Genomic DNA, 19,942 nt, shown 5'->3' with positions numbered 1-19,942 from the left:
GATTAAAGCCTTTAAGCAAACTCTTGGCCAATACAGCAAGAATCCATAAAAGAGTAGTGTCCTTAACAAGTTCACCAAGTCCAAGTTGGCCCCAACACCATGCCAAGTCCCTGATAAATGCAACCCAACCCCAGTTCAGTCTGTTAGGAGCTGTCCCAAGGAGTAGGAGTCCAGGAAAAGTCCACATCCAGGAAAAGTCCGCATGGCACTGGAATTGTCACAATTCTATACTTTGCAGCTCACATCCAAGTCCCAATGACTGCTACTTCTAGCTGGTAATGATTCAGGTAGACTGGAAAAGCCATCTGCAGCATGTGTGGAGATGGAGCTTCTGTTCTCCTCTGCCTGGAGAGATGAGACCAGGTTGCTTTTCCCTGGAGCTCTGTGACTGTGGCTTGGTAAATAGAACCTTGGGATACACTAAGCTGGGTGGCAAAGGTAGATTCATAATAGAAGTTGGCAAAAGGGGGAAAGAGAGCTCTAAATTAGGAGTAGGTCCCAGCCTGAAATATGAGTGGGGCATTGAGGTAGGAGGAATAAAAGAAACACTCTATATTAAACAAAGCAGCAGAAAATTGGACTATCAACACCCACAACAGAGATCTTCGAGGGAAGAATAAAAAACCTGACTATTCAGGGAAGACATAGTTAAGTGGCCCTTGTGCGAATGAGATCAGTTCACCTGCTTCTTGGAATAAATACCCTAGGCTCGTCCACAGTGTTGTAGATGGGGCCGACGGCCCTGGGCACCTTCAGCCTTCAGTGGCAAACCCCAGCTTTCTGGGCAAGGTTAGGTCATAGGTGGCTGGAGCAGGGCTGGAAGAGACTGAACCCTCCCTTAGAGGAGCGAGGGGGAAGCCTACCTTCCAGTGTCCCTGTTTCCTGACAGCAGAGGCATGTGAGTCTGTCAAGCTTTAGCTCAATGACCTTCCTTTCCACTATTGAAGCAGGACCCAGATGGCATCCTATGAGACCCCTTTGGGGTGTTGGAGCCTTTAAGGGCATATCCTAAAACCTGGTAGTTCCCCTGATCTCTATTGGGCTTTTTCTGCCTCTTGGTATCTTAAAAGCCATGCTCAGAAGATCTCACTGAGGGGTTTGAGGATCCCCATCCGCCTATATAAATCTTTTCCATATATCTGGGGCTATTTGGAAAAAGACAAAACAGTGTTATTAGCTGGATCGAGTAAAGAAGGTAGTAGTTTACAGGAGAAAAAGATTTGGCATCTCCTGTTCATCAGCATTCAAAAGAAATTTAAAAATTTTTAAGTAAAAAGCATGGTATGGTAGACTCGTAGGAGTTCCAGGATATGATTCCCCCCTTTTAAATTTTTTTAAATTGACCTTCAAATATTTGCTGGGTACACTTTAATAATACCTTGACTTTAAAGATTGTAAGAAATACACATAATTCGAAAGGTTTGACAAAATACAGTAAATGCTTTTGCTCCATATGCAGGAGCATTGTCAGTTTAACCAGTTTAGGAAATTCAATAATAGAACAATGCATACAGACAATGAGCTATAACATGCTTAGCAGCCTTTCCTGTTTTGACAGAGGTTACTATAAATCCAGAATAGGTATCCACTGTAACGTGGACATAGAACTGTTTGCCAAATGAAGGTATATGAGTAACATCCATTTGCCAAAGTTGTCCTGGTAGGGGCCCTTGAGGGTTAACTCCAAATTAAGGGACAGATTGTAGTATAGGACCCCTTGGTCAGGATTTCCCAATCTGCCATGCTGCTTCCCGAGAAAGTTGAAACTGTTTATACAGGGCTGCAGCGTTCTGGTGATGAATAGTATGAGACTGAATTGCTCGATCTGTCATGGTTGCTCCAAATAATTTTCTTTTGGGTAGCTTGATCAACAAGGGCATTCCCTTGTGCTAAAGCTCCAGGGAGCATGGAGTGAGCTTGAGTATGTGCTATAAAACATGGAGCTCTATGTTGACATACAAGTCTTTGAAGAAAGAGGAACTGCTGAAATAGTTCATCAGCAGTTGTCCCTAAGACAGCAGTCTTTATAGTGGAAACACCATAAGTAAATATTTGCTGTCTGTATATAGATTAAAGGGGGAATATGGCAAATGCTGAAAAGCCATGATAATGGCATATAATTCTAGTCTTTGGGCTGATTTTAAGTTGACAGTTTCAGTATAAAGTTGTCCATTGATTTGCAAAAGCGATTTGCCATTTAGTGGAAATTTCCCAGAGCCATTGTTGTTGATCCTTTGAAAAAGGAACAACAATAATTTTGAGGCTCAAAACCTATAAGCTGTAAGGGTTGCCTATGCCCCTTGATAATCCAGGAGGCAACAAGATCAAAATATGGAAGTGTATTCCATGGGCTATTAGATGGTTCAATGTGCCCAAGCTGTAGCTGCTCTTGTACCAATTGTGCAGCTGCCCTAAGTTTCTCCTGAGAAAGGGGCCATTGGTCTACCCATACAGGATTATCTGATTTCCAAGTAATTGGGTCTGCACAATGCATTATTGGGATAGCAGGAGCTACCAAGGCCCCTATGCTAAATTTTGATATCCTAATCCACACCTTCTGTAATTGAGTGCCACTTCTATGGGGGTGAGAATTCCTCGCTGTTCTTTCCCTAGTCCCTTGGTGGGCAAGAATCCCCGATCAAACATCTGAGTACTGACTAAACCATTAGGACTGAAAAGCAATGCTCCCATATTTTTCAAAACATCTCTACTCCACAAATTAACTGGCCATCCAGGGATCACATAAGGCTTAAAAAATCCAGAATGACCTTAATCTTCCCAATTTAGAAAACTAGAACTTTGTTGAGGGGATTTACTCTGCCCTATACCTTGTAATTCTGTGGCTGCTGCATGAGTGGGCCAGGAAGGAGGTCAATGTAGCTTAGCAATAACAGATACATCAGCTCCAGTACCTAAAAGTCCTTTAAATTTAAGCTCATGTATTGTTAGTTCCATTTCAGGGCGCTCCTGACCTATTTTTTTTTTAAATCCAATTGGCAAAATCAGAGGAGCCAAATCACCGATTTGCTTGGGGCCTCTTTTACAGGATGTGGCCTGAGAAGCAGAATTAGCATCCTTATACCATTCTTCTAACTGCCTGAATTAGCCGTGAGACAAATTTTTTTTGATTAATTTTAATGGGGTGACATTGATAAAATTGTCTTCTGTCACCTTCGAACTGGTTTTCTTTGTGCCCCTCCCCTCCCCCAATCCCTCCCCCCCCCCCCACCTTGTAACCCCAACACTCTTGTCCATGTCTCTGAGTCTCATTTTTATGTCCCACCTCTTTATGGAATCATATAGTTCTTAGTTTTTTCTGATTTACTTATTTTTCTCAGTATAATGTTATCAAGGTCCATCCATGTTGTTGTAAATGATCCAATGTCATCATTTCTTATGGCTCATTAGCATCTTATAGTATATATATACCAAAGCTTTTTAATCCACTCATCCTCTGACGGACACTTGGGCTGTTTCCAGATCTTTGCTATTGTGAACAATGCTGCCATAAACATGGGGGTGCATTTCTTCTTTTCAAATAGTGCTATGGTGTTCTTGGGATATATTCCTAACAATGGGATAGCTGGGTCAAAAGGCAGTTCAATTTTTAATTTCTTGAGGAATCTCCATACTGTTTTCCACAGTGGCTGCACCAGTCTGCATTCCCACCAGCAGTGCAGGAAAGTTCCCTTTTCTCCACATCCTGGCCAGCACTTATTCTGTGTTGTTTAATTGATGAGTATCATTCTGACTGGTGTGAGGTGATAATCTCATTGTGGTTTTAATTTGCATTTCTCTAATGATTAGTGATGTTGAGTATTTTTTCATATGCCTATTGGCCATCTATATGTCCTCTTTGGAGAAGTGTCTATTCATTTCTTTTGCCCATTTTTTGATTGGATTGTTTGTCTTCCTGATATTAAGTTTTACAAGTTCTTTATAAATTTTGGTTATTAACCCCTTATCAGATGCATTGTCAAATATATTCTCCCATTGTGTAGTTTGTCTTTTTATTCTGTTCTTATTGTCTTTAGCTGTGCAAAAGCTTTTTAGTTTGATATAGTCCCATTTGTTTATCCTGTCTTTTATTTCACTTGCCTGTGGAGACAAATTGGCAAATATATTGCTGCGAGAGATATCAGAGAGCTTACTGCCTATGTTTTCTTCTAAGATGCTTATGGTTTTACGTCTTACATTTAAGTCTTTTATCCATTTTGAGTTTATTTTTATGAATGGTGTAAGTTGTTGGTCTAGTTTCATTTTTTTGCAGGTAGCTGTCCAATTTTCCCAACAGCATTTGTTGAAGAGGCTGTCTTTACTCCAATGTATGCTCTTACCTTTTTTGTGAAATATCAGTTGTCCATAAAAGTGTGGGTTTATTTCTGGGTTTTCAGTTCTGTTCTATTGATCTATATGCCTGTTCTTATGCCAGTACCAGGCTGTTTTGAGTACAATGGCCTTATAATATAACTTGATATCTGGAAGTGTGATACCTCCCACTTTATTCTTCCTTTTCAAGATTGCTGAGGCTATTTGTGTTCTCATTTGGTTCCATATAAATTTTTGGAATATGTATTCTATATCTTTGAGGGAAGTTGTTGTTATTTTAATCGGTATTGCATTGAATTTATAAATTGCTTTGGGTAATATAGACATTTTAATGATGTTTATTCTTCCTAACCATGAGCACGGTATATGCCTCCACTTGTTTGTATCTTCCCTGATTTCTTTTATCAATGGTTTATAATTTTCCAAGTACAAGTCTTTAATCTCCCTGGTTAAATTTTTTTCTATGTACTTTATTTTTTTGGTTGTAATGGTAAAGGGGATTGATTCCTTAATTTCTCTTTCTGACAGTTCATTGTTAGTGTATAAAAATGCCTCTGATTTCTGAGTATTGATTTTATATCCTGCCACCTTGCTGAATTCATTTATCAGGTCTAGTAGTTTTTTGACTGCGACTTTAGGATTTTCTATATACAATATCATATCATCTGCATTTTTTTTTTTTAACAGAGGCAGAGATAGACAGGGACAGACAGACAGGAACGGAGAGAGATGAGAAGCATCAATCATCAGTTTCTCGTTGCGCGTTGCGACTTCTTAGTTGTTCATTGATTGCTTTCTCACATGTGCCTTGACCGCGGGCCTTCAGCAGACCGAGTAACCCCCTGCTGGAGCCAGCAACCATGGGTCCAAGCTGATGAGCTCTTTGCTCAATCCAGATGAGCCCGCGCTCAAGCTGGCAACCTCGGGGTCTCGAACCTGGGTCCTTCCGCATCCCAGTCCAACGCTCTATCCACTGCGCCACCACCTGGTCAGGCTCATCTGCATTTAATGATAGTTTTACTTCTTCTTTTCCAATTTGGATGCCTTTTATTTCTTTTTCTTGTGTGTTGCTGTGGCTAGGACTTCCAGAACTATGTTGAATAAGAGTGGTGAAAGGAGGCACTGCTGCCTTGTTCCTGATCTTAAGGGGATTGCTCTTAATTTTTGCCCATTGAGTATGATATTGGCTGTGGGTTTGTCATAGATGGCCTTTATCATGTTGAGGTATGTTCCCTGTATTCCCACTTTGCTGAGAGTTTTGATCATGAATGGGTGCTGGATTTTATCAAATGCTTTTTCTGCATCTATTGAAATTATCATGTGGTTTTTCTCCTTCCTTTTGGTTTTTTTTTTTTTTTCTTCTGAAGCTGGAAACGGGGAGAGACAGTCAGACAGACTCCCACATGTGCCCGACCGGGATCCACCTGGCACGCCCAACAGGGGCAACGCTCTGCCCACCAGGGGGCGATGCTCTGCCCCTCCGGGGCATCACTCTGCCGCAACCAGAGCCACTCTAGCGCCTGGGGTAGAGGCCAAGGAGCCATCCCCAGCGCCCGGGCCATCTTTGCTCCAATGGAGCCTTGGCTGCAGGAGGGGAAGAGAGAGACAGAGAGGAAGGAGGGGGTGGGGGTGGAGAAGCAAATGGGCGCTTCTCCTATGTGCCCTGGCCGGGAATCAAACCCGGGTCCCCCGAACGCCAGGCCGACACTCTACCGCTGAGCCAACCGCCCAGGGTTTCCTTCCTTTTGTTTATGTGATGAATCACATTGATTGATTTGCAAATATTGTACCAGCCTTGCCTCCCAAGAATAAATTCCACTTGATCATGGTGTATGATTTTTTTCATATATTGCTGGATTTGGTTTGCTAATATTTTGTTGAGGATTTTTGCATCTAAATTCATCAGGGATATTGGCCTATAATTTTCTTTTTTTTTTTAAACTTTTATTTTTTTATTTTTATTTATTTATTTATTTATTTTTTACAGAGACAGAGAGTGAGTCAGAGAGAGGGATAGACAGGGACAGACAGACAGGAACGGAGAGAGATGAGAAGCATGAATCATTAGTTTTTCATTGTGTGTTGCAACACCTTAGTTGTTCATTGATTGCTTTCTTATATGTGCCTTGATTGCGGGCCTTCATCTGACTGAGTAACCCCTTGCTGGAGCCAGCGACCTTGGGTTCAAGCTGGTGGGCTTTTCCTCAAACCAGATGAGCCCGCACTCAAGCTGGTGACCTCAGGGTCTTGAATCCGGGTCCTCTGCATCCCAGTCCGATGCTCTATCCACTGCGCCACTGCCTGATCTGGCTAATTTTCTTTTTTTGTGTTGTTTTTGCCTGGTTTTGGAGTCAGAATTATGCTTGCCTCATAAAAGGCGTTTGGAAGTCTTCCTTCCTCTTGAATTTTTTGAAATAGCTTGAGAAGGATAGAAGTTAGTTCTTCTTTGAATATTTGGTAGAATTCATTTGTGAAGCCATCAGGCCCAGGACTTTTCTTTTTTGGGAGTTTTTTGATAACTGTTTCAATCTCATTTGTTGTAATTGGTCTGTTTAGGTTTTCTGATTCTTCCAGATTAATTTTTGGAAGATTATAAATTTCAAGGAATTTGTCCATTTCATCTAGGTTGTCTAGTTTTTTGGTGTACAGTTCTTCATAGTATTTTCTTATAATATTTTGTATTTCTGTTGTGTCAGTTGTTATTTCTCCACTCTCGTTTCTAATTTTATTTATTTGAGTCCTCTCTCTTTTTTTCTTGGTGAGTCTGGTTAAAAGTTTATCGGTCTTGTTTACCTTTTCAAAGAACCAGCTCCTGGTTTCATTGATCCTCTGCATTGTTTCTTTAGCCTCTATGTCATTTATTTCTGCTCTGATCTTTATTATTTCCTTCCTTCTACTAGCTCTGGGCTTTACTTGCTGTTCTTTTTCTAGTTCTTTTAGATGTAGGGTCAAGTTGTTTATTTGAGCTTTTTCTAGCTTCTTGAAGTATGCCTGCCTGTAATGCTATAAACTTCCTTCTCAGGACTGTTTTTTTTTGTTTTTTTTCAGGACTGCTTTTGCTGTGTCCCATAAATTTTGAGTTGATGTATGATCATTATCGTTTGTTTCTAGGAATTTTTAAATTTCTTCTTTGATCTCATTGTTTACCCATTTGTTATTTAATAACATGCTATTTAGTTTCCAAGTGTTTGAGTATTTTTCAGTTTTTCTGTTGTGGTTGATTTCTAGTTTAATGCTATTGTAATCAGAGAAAGTGCTCGATATGATTTCAATTTTCTTAAATTTGTTGATACCGCTTTTGTGCCCTAACATGTGGTCTATTCTAGAGAATGTACCATAATTGCTTGAAAAGAATGTATATTCTGCTGTTTTAGGGTGAAAGGTTCTGAAGATATCTATTAAATTGAGTTGATCTAATATGTCCTTTAAGTCTGCTGTTTCTTTGTTAATTTTTTTTCTTGAGGATCTATCTAATGATGTTAGTGGAGTATTGAAATCCCCTACTATTATAGTATTGCTGTTGGTCTCGCCCTTTATATCCATCAAAGTCTGCTTTATATATTTAGGTGCTCCTATATTAGATGCGTAGATATTTATAACGGTTATATCTTCCTTTTGGATTGCTCCCTTTATCATTATGTAGTGACCTTCTTTATCTCTAACTATAGTCTTTGTTTTAAAGTCCATTTTGTCTGATATAAGTATTGCTACCTCAGCTTTTTTTTCATTTCCATTTGCGTGAAATATTTTTTTCCATCCCTTTATCTTCAGTCTATGTGCATCTTTTGATTTAAGGTGTGTCTCTTGTAGACAGCATATGTATGGGTCCTGTTTTCTTATCCATGCAGCTACCCTATGTTTTTTGATTGGATCATTTAATCCATTTACATTTAAGGTTATTATTGATATGTAATTGTGTATTGCCATTTTATTCTTTAAAACTGTATTCCTCTTTTGCTATATTCTTTTTCTCCTTTGATCTGTTTACAACAGGTCCCTTAGCATTTCTTGCAGCCTTGGTTTGGTTGTAGTGAATTCCTTGAGTTTTTTTTTTTTTTTCTCTGTAAAGCTTTTTATTTCTTCTTCAATTTTAAATGATAGCCTTGCTGGATAAAGTAGCCTTGGTTGTAGGCTCTTGTTCTGCATTACTTTGAATATTTCTTGCCATTCCCTTCTGGCCTCAAGTGTTTCTGTTGAGAAGTCAGAAGTCATCCTTATGGGGGCTCCTTTGCAGGTGATAGTCTTTTTTTGTCTAGCAGCTTTTAATATTTTCTCTTTATCACTTAGCTTTGGTATTTTAATTATGATGTGTCTTGGTGTTGATTTCTTTGGGTTTCTCCTTAATGGAGTTCTCAGTGCTTCCTGAGCATGTGAGATGTTTTCCTGCCTTAATTGAGTGAAGTTTTCTGCTATGATATGCTTGAAGAAAGTCTATATCCCTGTTCTTTCTCTTCTTCTTCAGTAACCCCTATGATGCGGATGTTATTTCTCTTCATGTTGTCACAGAGCTCTCTTAGTGTTTCCTCAGACTTTTTGAGTCTTTTTTCTTTTTTCTACTCTGCTTCCATGCCTTTATTTATCGTGTCCTCTAACTCGCTGATTTGATTCTCTGCTTCATCCATCCTGCTTTTAATTCCTTCCATTGTGTTCTTTATTTCAGGTACTGTATTTGTCATTTCTGACTGATTCTTCTTTATTATTTCAATGTCCTTTTTTATATTTGCTATCTCTTTATTTAGGTGTTCATAATGACCATCTATTGTTCTAATATCTTTGAGCATCCAAACAATTGTTATTTTAAACTCTGCATCTGGTAATTTGGTTATATCTGATTAATTTAGTTCCTTTTCTGGGGATTTCTCTTGGTTCATTTATGTTGTATTTCTTTGCCTTCACATTTTCTCTGTGTAGAAGAAAGTTTTGGCCACTGGAGTCCACTGGGTATGGCCTCTGTTCCCTATTTATGGTCTGTCTGCAGGCCCGCCGCCCCCTCTTCTGTTGCTGCCTAGGGCTTTTGGGTTTGGGCGTTGCCGGGGCCTGCCCACTGGGGCTGTTGCTGTGGTTTCCACCTCTCCTTCACGGGAGTGGTTGTGATCATGTGCTTGGTGCACAAGCCTTGGTTGCCTTGGCCTTTGCCCCGCCCCCATGGGTGGCATTATGCTTGGCCCTGAGGGCAGTGGGTCTCTGCCTGTTTCCGGGCTTTCGCCCTGCCCTTGCAGGAGGAGCCCACTCATGAAACTGCTGCTATCCTTGGCTCTACTGGCCAGGCAGGACTGTGTGCCACGCTCAGCTCAGTAGCAGGAGGAGCTGGCTCCCAAGTCAGGCCACAAGCCTTGGTTCCACGGGCAACGCAAGGCTGTGCTCCTGCGCCCTTGCTCAAGGGCTGGTCTCCACCCCTTCCCGGGTTCCCGCCCTTCTCCTGCAGACTGGATTACAGGCTGCCAGCAGCTGGGCTTGACCGCTTTTGCATGCCTACTCCTACCCAGCCTGGCAGGACTGAGCTCACACATTAGCCCAGTGTCGGCCCCTGCCGACAGAACTGCGCCTCCACATCCCACCGCCGCCCGCCCTCCGGTGAGCCCTCAGCCGTGTGGGTGCGGGTGCGGGTGCTGCAGCTCAGACCCTAACACTCACTACTGTAGACCTGAAAGCTCCCTCCTTCTAAGCAACTCTGCTCTGAGTGCTGCGGGAGAGCTTGTTTGGCTGGTATCCTGCTTCCCTTTGCTGGTATTGCTATTTCTGGGGGAAATATTCACTTCAGATTTGGGGAGTGACTTGTCCCAGGGGTTAGGGTGGCTGTCTCCCAAAATGTTTCTCCCTGTGCCTCCTAGATTACACTCTCTTCCTGCCACTCCGGTCCTCTCCTCTCTCCCCGTTCCCTGGAGTGGTTGTGAAAAAGGTTTTCTGCATGGTCCCTTTAAGAAGAATCCTGGGTCTGAGAAATCAGACTCTTTCTCATAAACAGTATCCTGACTTGTTTCCAGCTAAATACTGTCCTTACGCCTCTTCTGGGCTCTGGGGCAGCAGGCTGGGGCTTTGTTCCTGGGACTCAGGACCCTTCCTTCTCTGCTAAATTCACTTCCCACCACGCTAGTCTCTCCTGGCTGCTGTTCGCTCAGGGGAGCTGGGCAGCCCTCTTCACATTTCCACTTTTCCTACCAGTCTCAGTGTGGCTTCTTCAGCGTTCCTTGGTTGAAGAGTCCTCTTAGTTTAGTCCAAAGTTGTTTTTTCCAGATGATAGTTCTTAAAATTATTTTGTAATCCACTTTGGTTCTGGGAGGTGGATGTTGGTACATCCGCCTACTCCAGCGCCATCTTGTCTTCTTCTTGTACTGTGGCATTTAGAACAAAAGTAGTAGGAAAATTTGTAATAACAAAAGCACAAAAAATAGTAAGGGGAAATGAACTAGTAGTAGGAGAAAAAGGAAATCTGTTGTAAGATTTTTACACTATGGCCTGACCAGGCAGTGGTGCAGTGGATAGAGTGTCGGACTGGGATGCCAAGGACCCAGGTTCGAGACCCTGAGGTCACCAGCTTGAGCATGGGCTCATCTGGTTTAGCAAAAGCTCACCAGCTTGGACCTAAGGTCGCTGGCTTGAGCAAAGGATTACTTAGTCTGCTGCAGGCCCACAGTCAAGGCACATATGAAAAAGCAATCAATGAACAACTAAGGGTTGCAATGCGCAACGAAAAACTAATGATTGATGTTCTTATTTTTCCATTCCTGCCTGTCTGTCCCTGTCTATCCCTCTCTCTGACTCTCTCTCTGTCTCTGTAAAAAAAAAAAAGATTTTTACACTATGTATGTATGCTATACACTATACTTAGATGATGTATACAAATACACTATTATAGCATTTGAAGATTGTAAGGCCAGGGGCCACCGCTACTGTTGTGGCCATGCACATGCAGGTTCTCATTGAATTTGAGCAGACAGTAAAGAAAAATTGGAGCCAAAAAATGTTGGGCCATTCCTCTGTTAAAGACTTGCACTGGCCAAAAAGCAAACACACAGGGAAAACACTTCCATTTCATTCAGGGCTCCCAAAGCCCTGATGCATTCTCCAGTTTTACGACCAGGAGAATTTTCTCTGGTTCCTCCTAGAATCAAAGGCCCTACCAGTTTCAGAGGAGTTCACAAAGACCTTCAGCTCTGGTTCCTCATCCTCATTCCTTCTCTCTCCCTCTGCACAAACTGGCTTCTTCTTCAGCACTCTGCATTCTCTCCACTCTCCCTGCAAAACTGCCTGGCCCACAAAGACCCCTCCAGCAAACATTAGCAAAACAACGCGGCCTCTCCCAAGCAGGAATGCAATCGCCATTTGCAATCAACTGTCCTGGTCTGTGGACAAGCACACACATGGCTGCCCAGCACCATGCCATTTTTTAAAATTAATTTTAATGGGGTGACACTAATCAATCAGGGTACATAAGTTCAGAGAAAACATCTTCAGGTTATTTATTTATTTATTTATTTTTTGTGGCAGAGACAGAGAGAGTCAGAGAGAGGGACAGACAGACAGGAAGGGAGAGAGGTGAGAAATATCAATTCTTTGTTGCGGTTCCTTAGTTGTCCATTGATTGATTTCTTATATGTGCCTTGACTGGGGGCTATAGCAGACCGAGTGACCCCTTGCTTGAGCCAGTGACCCTGGGCTCAAGCTGGTGAGCCTTGCTCAAACTGGATGAGCCCGCGCTCAAGCTGGCGACCTCGGGGTCACGAACCCGGGTTGTCTGCATCCCAGGCTGATGCTCTATCCACTGCACCACCACCTGGTCAGGCCTCCAGGTTATTTTGACATTTGATTATGTTGCATACCCATTACCCAAAAGACCATGCCATTTTTTATTTTTTTTAATTTTATTTATTTATTTATTTATTTTTTTTTTCATTTTTCTGAAGCTGGAAACAGGGAGAGACAGTCAGACAGACTCCCGCATGCGCCCGACCGGGATCCACCCGGCATGCCCACCAGGGGCGACGCTCTGCCCACCAGGGGGCGATGCTCTGCCCATCCTGGGCGTCGCCATGTTGCGACCAGAGCCACTCTAGCGCCTGAGGCAGAGGCCACAGAGCCATCCCCAGCGCCCGGGCCATCTTTGCTCCAATGGAGCCTTGGCTGCGGGAGGGGAAGAGAGAGGCAGAGAGGAAAGCGCGGCGGAGGGGTGGAGAAGCAAATGGGCGCTTCTCCTGTGTGCCCTGGCCGGGAATCGAACCCGGGTCCTCCGCATGATAGGCCGACGCTCTACCGCTGAGCCAACCGGCCAGGGCCCATGCCATTTTTTAACAATAAAAGTGAGCAAACTAAAAAAATACAAATTTTACAAACTCATTTGCCCAACAAAGGAAAACCATAATAAAGACATATATTAAAATAGTAGTGATGGATCATTCTCTTCAATTCTCTGTTTCTTAGTTACCCTGCCTGCTGTGAAGTCAGTCAATGGTGAAATAAAGACAGGTATCAAAGTCTTTCTCTTTTGCCTGAAATCTAGTCATTAGATACATTTAGCACTCCTTGCTTGATAGTTTTTACAAGGGTAATGTTTTCTGACATTGGTTTAACCAGTAGTTGTGGGGCCCTTAAAAGTCTGTAAGAATTTGACTATGAAATAAAAGAGTCAATTAAATCAGAAAAAAATATAAAACTGGAACATTAGATTCCAGACAACAGACACATGGCAGTCACTCTCAGCAATGCATTGTAGAGATGACAGAAGTTTTTTCTTTTTGTTTAGTGAGTGAGAGACAGAAAAAAAGGGACAGAGATTGTAAGGTCGATGGACAATGGTGAAAGGTCACGTGAGGAACCAGGCCCGGGAACTACCCACACTCATGCGCAGCAAAAAGAAACTGAGGGATACATGACTTTACCAAAACTTACAAACTGCCCTTTTGCTGTTCTGCTTGGCTATCTGACCCCACCCTTACTGGACTATTGCCCCTGAAACAGAAAAGTTTTAGGAAGCTGGTCAGCCACCCCGAGGAGAAGTGTTCCAAGAAGCCAATATCGTAAAACTACAGAAGGGAGCATACCAGAATTGCAGACGCAACAAACACTTGCTCAAAGCTCTCCCTTAACCCTATAAAAAATTGGCCTCAGAATTTGTCTGGGTGCACTTCTCCTGGAGGAGTGCCCCAGCAGGTCTTTCTCCTCTAATAAAGCCTGCATACCTGGTGTTCGAGTGCCGTCTCATTCTTACAGAAACTTCCCAGGAGTCCTTTGGAAAAGAGCAACTGTCTGCCAGCCAGTGAGATTTCACCACATCATATCAACTCGCCTCCACCCTAGAGACCCTTTAAATATCCACCACGGGGTTTTGTCCATGCGACTTCTCTGGTCTCTGTCCCCCAGGACCAGAGAACATCGTCTGGGAAGCGCTGTACTAAATAAAGCTTTTGCTTATCCACACTTCGTGCCTTTGCCCTTCCTTCTTCCTCGGGGGGGGGGGGGGGGGGGGGGGAGAGGGGGAAATACCTTACCGAGATGAGAAGCATCAACTCATAGTTTGTGGCACATTAGTTGTTTATTGATTGCTTTCTTATATGTGTCTTGAGGGGGGGGTTCTAACCAAGCCAGTGACTACTTGCTTAAGCCAGCAACCTTGGGATTTTGAGTCAGGATTCTTAGCTGATTGGGTTGCAGGTGGGGGCCATGACCCTCTCCTCCCTTAAGTGGATGAAGGGACATTGACAAACTAGATGTTTCAGATCACCTTCCCCCAGGCATTTGGGTGACTAATCCGAGTGTGGAAGGTCCCCTAGTTTACTTACAGTTAATCTTACATAAATTGCTGAAAGATACATTTTTCCTTAATGATTACCAGCCCCCACCCTCAAATATCCTATTTAACCCTACCTATTAGATAACTGGGGGCTGCTTTCCCTTATGAGACAGGCGTCAGGTTTCCTTTCATTAAAGCCTGTTCCGGCCCTGGCCAGTTGGCTCAGTGGTAGAGCGTCGGCCTGGAGTGCAGGAGTCCCAGGTTCGATTCCCGGCCAGGGCACACAGGAGAAGCACCCATCTGCTTCTCCACCTCTCCCCTTCTCCTTCCTCTCTGTCTCTCTCTTCCCCTCCCGCAGCCAAGGCTCCATTGGAGCAGCATTTGCCCAGGCGCTGAGGATGGCTCTGTGGCCTCTGCCTCAGGTGCTAGAATGGCTCTGGTTGCAACAGAGCGATGCCCCAGATGGGCAGAGCATCGCCCCCTGGTGGGCATGCCGGGTGGATCAGTCTGTCTGACTGCCTCCCCGTTTCCAACTTCAGAGAAATTAAAAAAATAAAAATAAAAGCCTGTTCCACTGGTCTTTTGGACTCTGACTGGTTCTATCATTAGCAACCTAGGCTGACGCTCTATCCACTGCACCCCATCTGGTCAGGTGAGAAATTTTTCTTTTTAAAATGAAGCAACCCACTAATGGCACAATTGTTTATATTAAATGAACTCTCTTGCAAATAGCAATCATATACTGGAGGGCAGCCAGAAGGCAGCAGAAACTGTAAATTTAGCATTTGAAAGAAGGAAGGTACATTAGCTAAGATATGTTTATGTTTAATAGGCTTTACCCCTGAAGGTATTCCTGAATCTTTGCAGTACCTGGAGGCTAGAACTGCAAGGGGAAAGCTAAATCTTATTGACTGAGTAATCAAAAAAAAAAAAAATTGGGACTGCCAGAGTGGTTAGAAATCTAGGATGGGAGGAAATTCCAGGAAAGAGGGAGCTATGAAGGGTGAAAACCCAAATTTGCATATAAAGTGTCCTTCAAAGCCATGACTCACTCTTTTTTAAAATTTTATTTTTATTAAAAGTTTTCCAGGCCCTGGCCGGTTGGCTCAGCAGTAGAGCGTCGGCCTGGCGTGCAGAAGTCCCGGGTTCGATTCCTGGCCAGGGCACACAGGAGAAGCGCCCGTTTGCTTCTCCACCTCTCCCCCTCTCCTTCCTCTCTGTCTCTCTCTTCCCCTCCCGCAGCCGAGGCTCCATTGGAGCAAAGATGGCCCGGGCGCTGGGGATGGCTCCTTGGCCTCTGCCCCAGGTGCTAGAGTGGCTCTGGTCGTAACAGAGCGACACCCCGGATGGGCAGAGCATCGCCCCCTGGTGGGCGTGCCAGGTGGACCCCGGTCAGGTGCATGCGGGAGTCTGTCTGACTGTCTCTCCCGGTTTCTAGCTTCAGAAAAATACAAAAAAAAAAAAAAAAAGTTTTCCAGCCTGACCAGGCAGTGGCGCAGTGGATAGAGCTTCGGACTGGGTTTTGGAGGACCCAGGTTCGAGACCCCAAGGTCGCCAGCTTGAGTGAGGGCTCATCTGGTTTGAGCAAAAGTTCACCAGCTTGGACCCAAGGTCGCTGGCTCGAGCAAGGGGTCACTCTGTTTGCTGAAGGCCCATGGTCAAGGCACATATGAGAAAGCAATCAATGAACAACTAAGGTGTTGCAATGAAAAACTAATGATGCTTCTCATCTCTCTTCATTCCTGTCTGTCTGTCCCTGTCTATCCCTCTCTCTGACTCTCTGTCTCTGTAAAAGAAAAAAAAAGTTTTCCAGTTTTCTTGATATAATTAACATAACATTGTATTAGTTTAAGGTGTACAACATAATGACTTGATGCATGTATAAATTGAGAAATGATTGCCACAATAAGTTTAGTTAATGTTCATCGCCTCACAGTTACAATGTTTTCTTGTTATGAAGACTTTTGAGATAATATTTTTAAAGTAACATCAAATATACAATACAGGATTGTTAACTAAAGTCACCATGCTGTACAGTACACCTCCAGAAATTATTCATCTCACAACTGGAACTTTTTATCTTTTAATCACTTTCACCCACTTCCCCGCCTCCCATTCCTCACCTCTGGTAAACACCAACCAATCTGTTCTCAGGGTCTTATTTCACTTAGTATAATACCCTCAAGGTCCATTTATGTTGTTGTTTATGGAAAAATTTTCTTCTTTTTAAATGTCTGAATAATACACACACACACACACACACACACGCAAACACACACTACATTGTATTTAACCAGTGGTCTGTTGATAGACATTTAGGTAGTGTCCAAGTGTTGGCTACTGTAACTAATGCTGCAGTGACCATGGGGAGAAGATATCTCTTCAGGTTAGTGATTTTTGTTTCCTTCAAATATATAATATATTTGAAGTGGATTTGCTGGATCATAATGGTAGATCTATTTTTTAATTTTTGAGAAAACACCATTCTGTTTTCCATAGTGGCTGAGCCAATTTATAGTCCCACCAACTAACTTGTCAGCTTACATGGATGGTAAAATCTCAGCTTCTCAGACCTTAAAAGGAAAATTATTTTAGCCTGACTGGTGGTGGCACAGTGGATAAGGTGTCAACCCAGGAACACTGAGGTTGCTAGTTTGAAATCCCAAGGTTGCTGGCTTGAGCATGGGCTTGTCAGTTCAAATACAGGGTCACTGGCTTGAGTGCAGTATTGTGGTAAGGTACCAAAAAGCTGAAAAATTAATATTGATATTTTAGGAGGAAAGGTCAGGCTTTCTGTCCCATCCTTTCCTTGGTGAGGGGAGGGAAAAGAATATAGAAGCTTCCTGACTTACAAGGACAATGGGTCCTTTATAACATTTGGTGCCCAATTTGGGGCCACGGTGTTTCATGTCACCGGGTAGAGACACCCCGGATCTGCTGGTCTCTCCAGGGGGCTGCCTGAACCCACTGGAATCTTGAGGAGAGGCACCACCTGAGACGTTTTCAGGACTCCCTGTTTTCCTGTGGGTTCAGACAGTTCTTTGGTAGACACCTCCTGGTTCCAAAATTCAACAATTTGGACAATTTGGCAGAGAAATCAAGGAGGTAGGTAAAGCAACTCTTTTGCTTTACTGAATTCTAGCTTCCTCTAAATTCTTGCTTTTCTGTTTGGGACTAGTCAATCTGTTTGGGACTATATGTAGGTAAGGCAGATCTTTGGCTTTGCTGTCTGTGACTCCGGAGATATGTAGGTAAGGCAGGTCTTCTGTTTTACTGTTTGGGACTCTGGAGATGTGTAGGTAGGGCCAATCTTCTGCTTTACTGTTTGGGAACTAGTCTGTCTGGATCTGCCATATGAGAATTGGACACATTCTTACTCATGTGGTAGGCTCTCCAAGACCAAGACGTCAATGGAGAGTTTTTTGGTTCTGCCTTGAGCTCCTCTGGGAGACGTCTGGCTGTACTCTGGAAGGACGGTTAGTGGAGATTAGGTCCTGCCTTGGACTCCTAGGGATATCTGCTCATCCTCTAGGAGGGCATTAGTGGGAACTGAGCTAACCAGGTTAGTCAGTTTTGCCTTGGACCTCCAGAGACATCTGTTTCTCTAGGGAGACAATTAGTGGGGACTTCATCCTGCCCAGAAGTTCCAGAGACATCTAGTAGTGCTCTCAGAGGGAGACATTAGTGGGTACATTTGTTCATGCTCTAGGAAGGCATAGTGGAGACTAAATTGGCCAGGATTAATCGGTCTCACATCGCACTGCATCAGTGGAGACTGAGTTAACCAGGATTAATTGGTCTCGCCTCAGACTTCCAGAGACATCGCTATGTTTGTCAAGTGTTTGTCAGATCTCATTTGCTTTTAACGTTTCTGTCTAAAACCCCTTCCCTTGTTTATTGAGCTGTGTGCTTAAATAGTAAGTAATCTTTTTTGTCTTTTTGTTTTGTCAGAAAAATATCTGGTATAATTTTGATTGGAATAAGTAAAGCATGCTCATGTAAATTTCTTGAGTTATAATTTGTGTATGCAAAGTCTTTGTTGAATGTTTAAATGTGTCTTGCATACAAAAATTGGAAGTTTCTGTCTTAAAACCAAAAGGCAAAGTAAAGGGAAATTTATAAACTTCATATTAAATTGGAAGTTTCTGTCTTAAAACCAAAAGGCAAAGTAAAGGGAAATTTATAAATTTCATATTAGGTTAGTGGCTATCTGCTGGAGCCTGCAAATTATAAAACTTACTAAAATTCATAAAAGTATTAAAGATTCTTAAATGGGGAATTGTCTGTACTGTAGATTATCTTTGTTCATCCGAAAAATCTCTTGTGACATTTCATGGTTTAGACCTCTCTCCTCAAAGCCACTACATATTTTTTCTTGGATCCAAGACCTCTGGCTTCAGAGCACTCTGTTAGACTTCTCCCTTGAAGAAATTATTCTCTTCTGTTGGCTCTTTCCCCTTGTATTGTGTAATAATTAATACCTCTATAGTCAAACATCCTTTATTCTGAGTACTAATTATTGTCTGTCTTATCTTTCTTGCCTTTTATTGGTGTGCTAATTTCTGGATTTTCCCGGATAGTTTCAATTTTGTAAATCAGCGCCCTAGACATTAAATATGGGAAAAGAAGGCTGGTGAGGTAGAAACCTTTGATACTAGGAAACTCGGATGAGTCAGTGGTTTTGGAATCCCTGAATGGAAAGATCAGTGTTTCTCCAGCCTCTGGGGGGAAGGGCTGGCAAGTAAGTGATTTGGGTGAGAGAAAAAGCAGAAAGCAGGGCTGGGACATGCTGTGTGCGGAGCGGCGGGGGAAGGGCACCGGAGTAAGGGTGAGGTGACTGGAGGAAGTATAGAACAGAGCTAATTTCAGATATTCAGATATTAATCTACTGACCAGAAGAGGCCTTTCCCATTTAGAAAATACAGGGTAGGAATAATATTAAAAATTAGAACTTTGCTTTAGAAAAATCTTTAAAAAGAAAAGAAAACAGGGTCAAATAAAAAAATTTAAAAATTAACAAACCACGGGTGTGGACCTTGCTGGTTATCAGTTCCTTAAAATAAATGGCAACTCCAAAATAAGTAATGGATTATCAGGAACAGGCCCTCCGGCTGCCGCTCCCCTTCCCCTCCCTAAGACATAGGGGTCACATGGGTCCTCCATGGGTTGGGGGTGGTAGCTTGTTGTCCTCCACTGGTGTAAAAATTATAGAAGAGAAAATAAGTATAAAATGTACACAACTAGCACTGGGAGAAGGATTTCAACTCTCTCTTGCAAGGCCAAGGTGGGTGTTGGGTCCCCTCCAAGTTTCCCGTACCCTTCCCCAATTCCTTCATGTGGCATGATTGTTGTCTGACGTGGGAGAAATGGGATTCATGAGGGAGATCCACTGCTTTAGTCATAATAGTAAAAAAATTATAAAAAGAATTCTCAGAAAATTGCAGGGAAATTAAAAACCTCACGTGGGCTAAAGCAGCCCACTGTCAAGAAGGTAAATTTATAAAATTTATGATTTTTAATTTGCTGCTTTGGTTGTAAGAAATAAAGCTAAACAGCTGCTCTGGGTGTGTGTGTGCATGAAAGTCAGCTTAGTTCTTGAAAATGCTGGGTTGTGCAAGAAGGGACAGGCCTGCTGGATGGCTCTGCCTCTTCCCCCTTCCCTAAGAACCCTGGCCGGCAAACTGCCACTCGCAAACAGCTCACAGACCACATGAGGCCTTTTGCTCCCTTGGGTGTAGCTCTCCAATGGAGTGCCATGTATGGGTGCTACCTTGGTAGAGAGTGTGCCTACCTATATAGCTTAAATTTAAAATTTGGCTCTCAAAATAAATTTCAATTATTGTACTGTTAATATCTGGCTATATTGACTAATAAGTTTCCTGAGCA

At 42.9% G+C, this 19,942-nt stretch overlaps 1 non-coding gene across 1 annotated transcript; it reads right to left on the bottom strand.

Annotated features, from left to right (window-relative positions):
- Positions 1-12,526: 12,526 nt before the first annotated feature.
- On the bottom strand, positions 12,527-12,602 carry TRNAD-AUC (transfer RNA aspartic acid (anticodon AUC)). The gene has a single exon. It is a non-coding gene; the product is annotated as a tRNA-Asp (tRNA).
- Positions 12,603-19,942: the final 7,340 nt, after the last annotated feature.

Source organism: Saccopteryx leptura, chromosome 3, assembly GCF_036850995.1.
Source record: "Saccopteryx leptura isolate mSacLep1 chromosome 3, mSacLep1_pri_phased_curated, whole genome shotgun sequence".
Classification (NCBI taxonomy): Eukaryota; Metazoa; Chordata; class Mammalia; order Chiroptera; family Emballonuridae; genus Saccopteryx; species Saccopteryx leptura.
The sequence above is the reverse complement of the archived record's forward strand: the minus strand, read 5'-3'. Positions and strand labels throughout refer to the sequence as shown.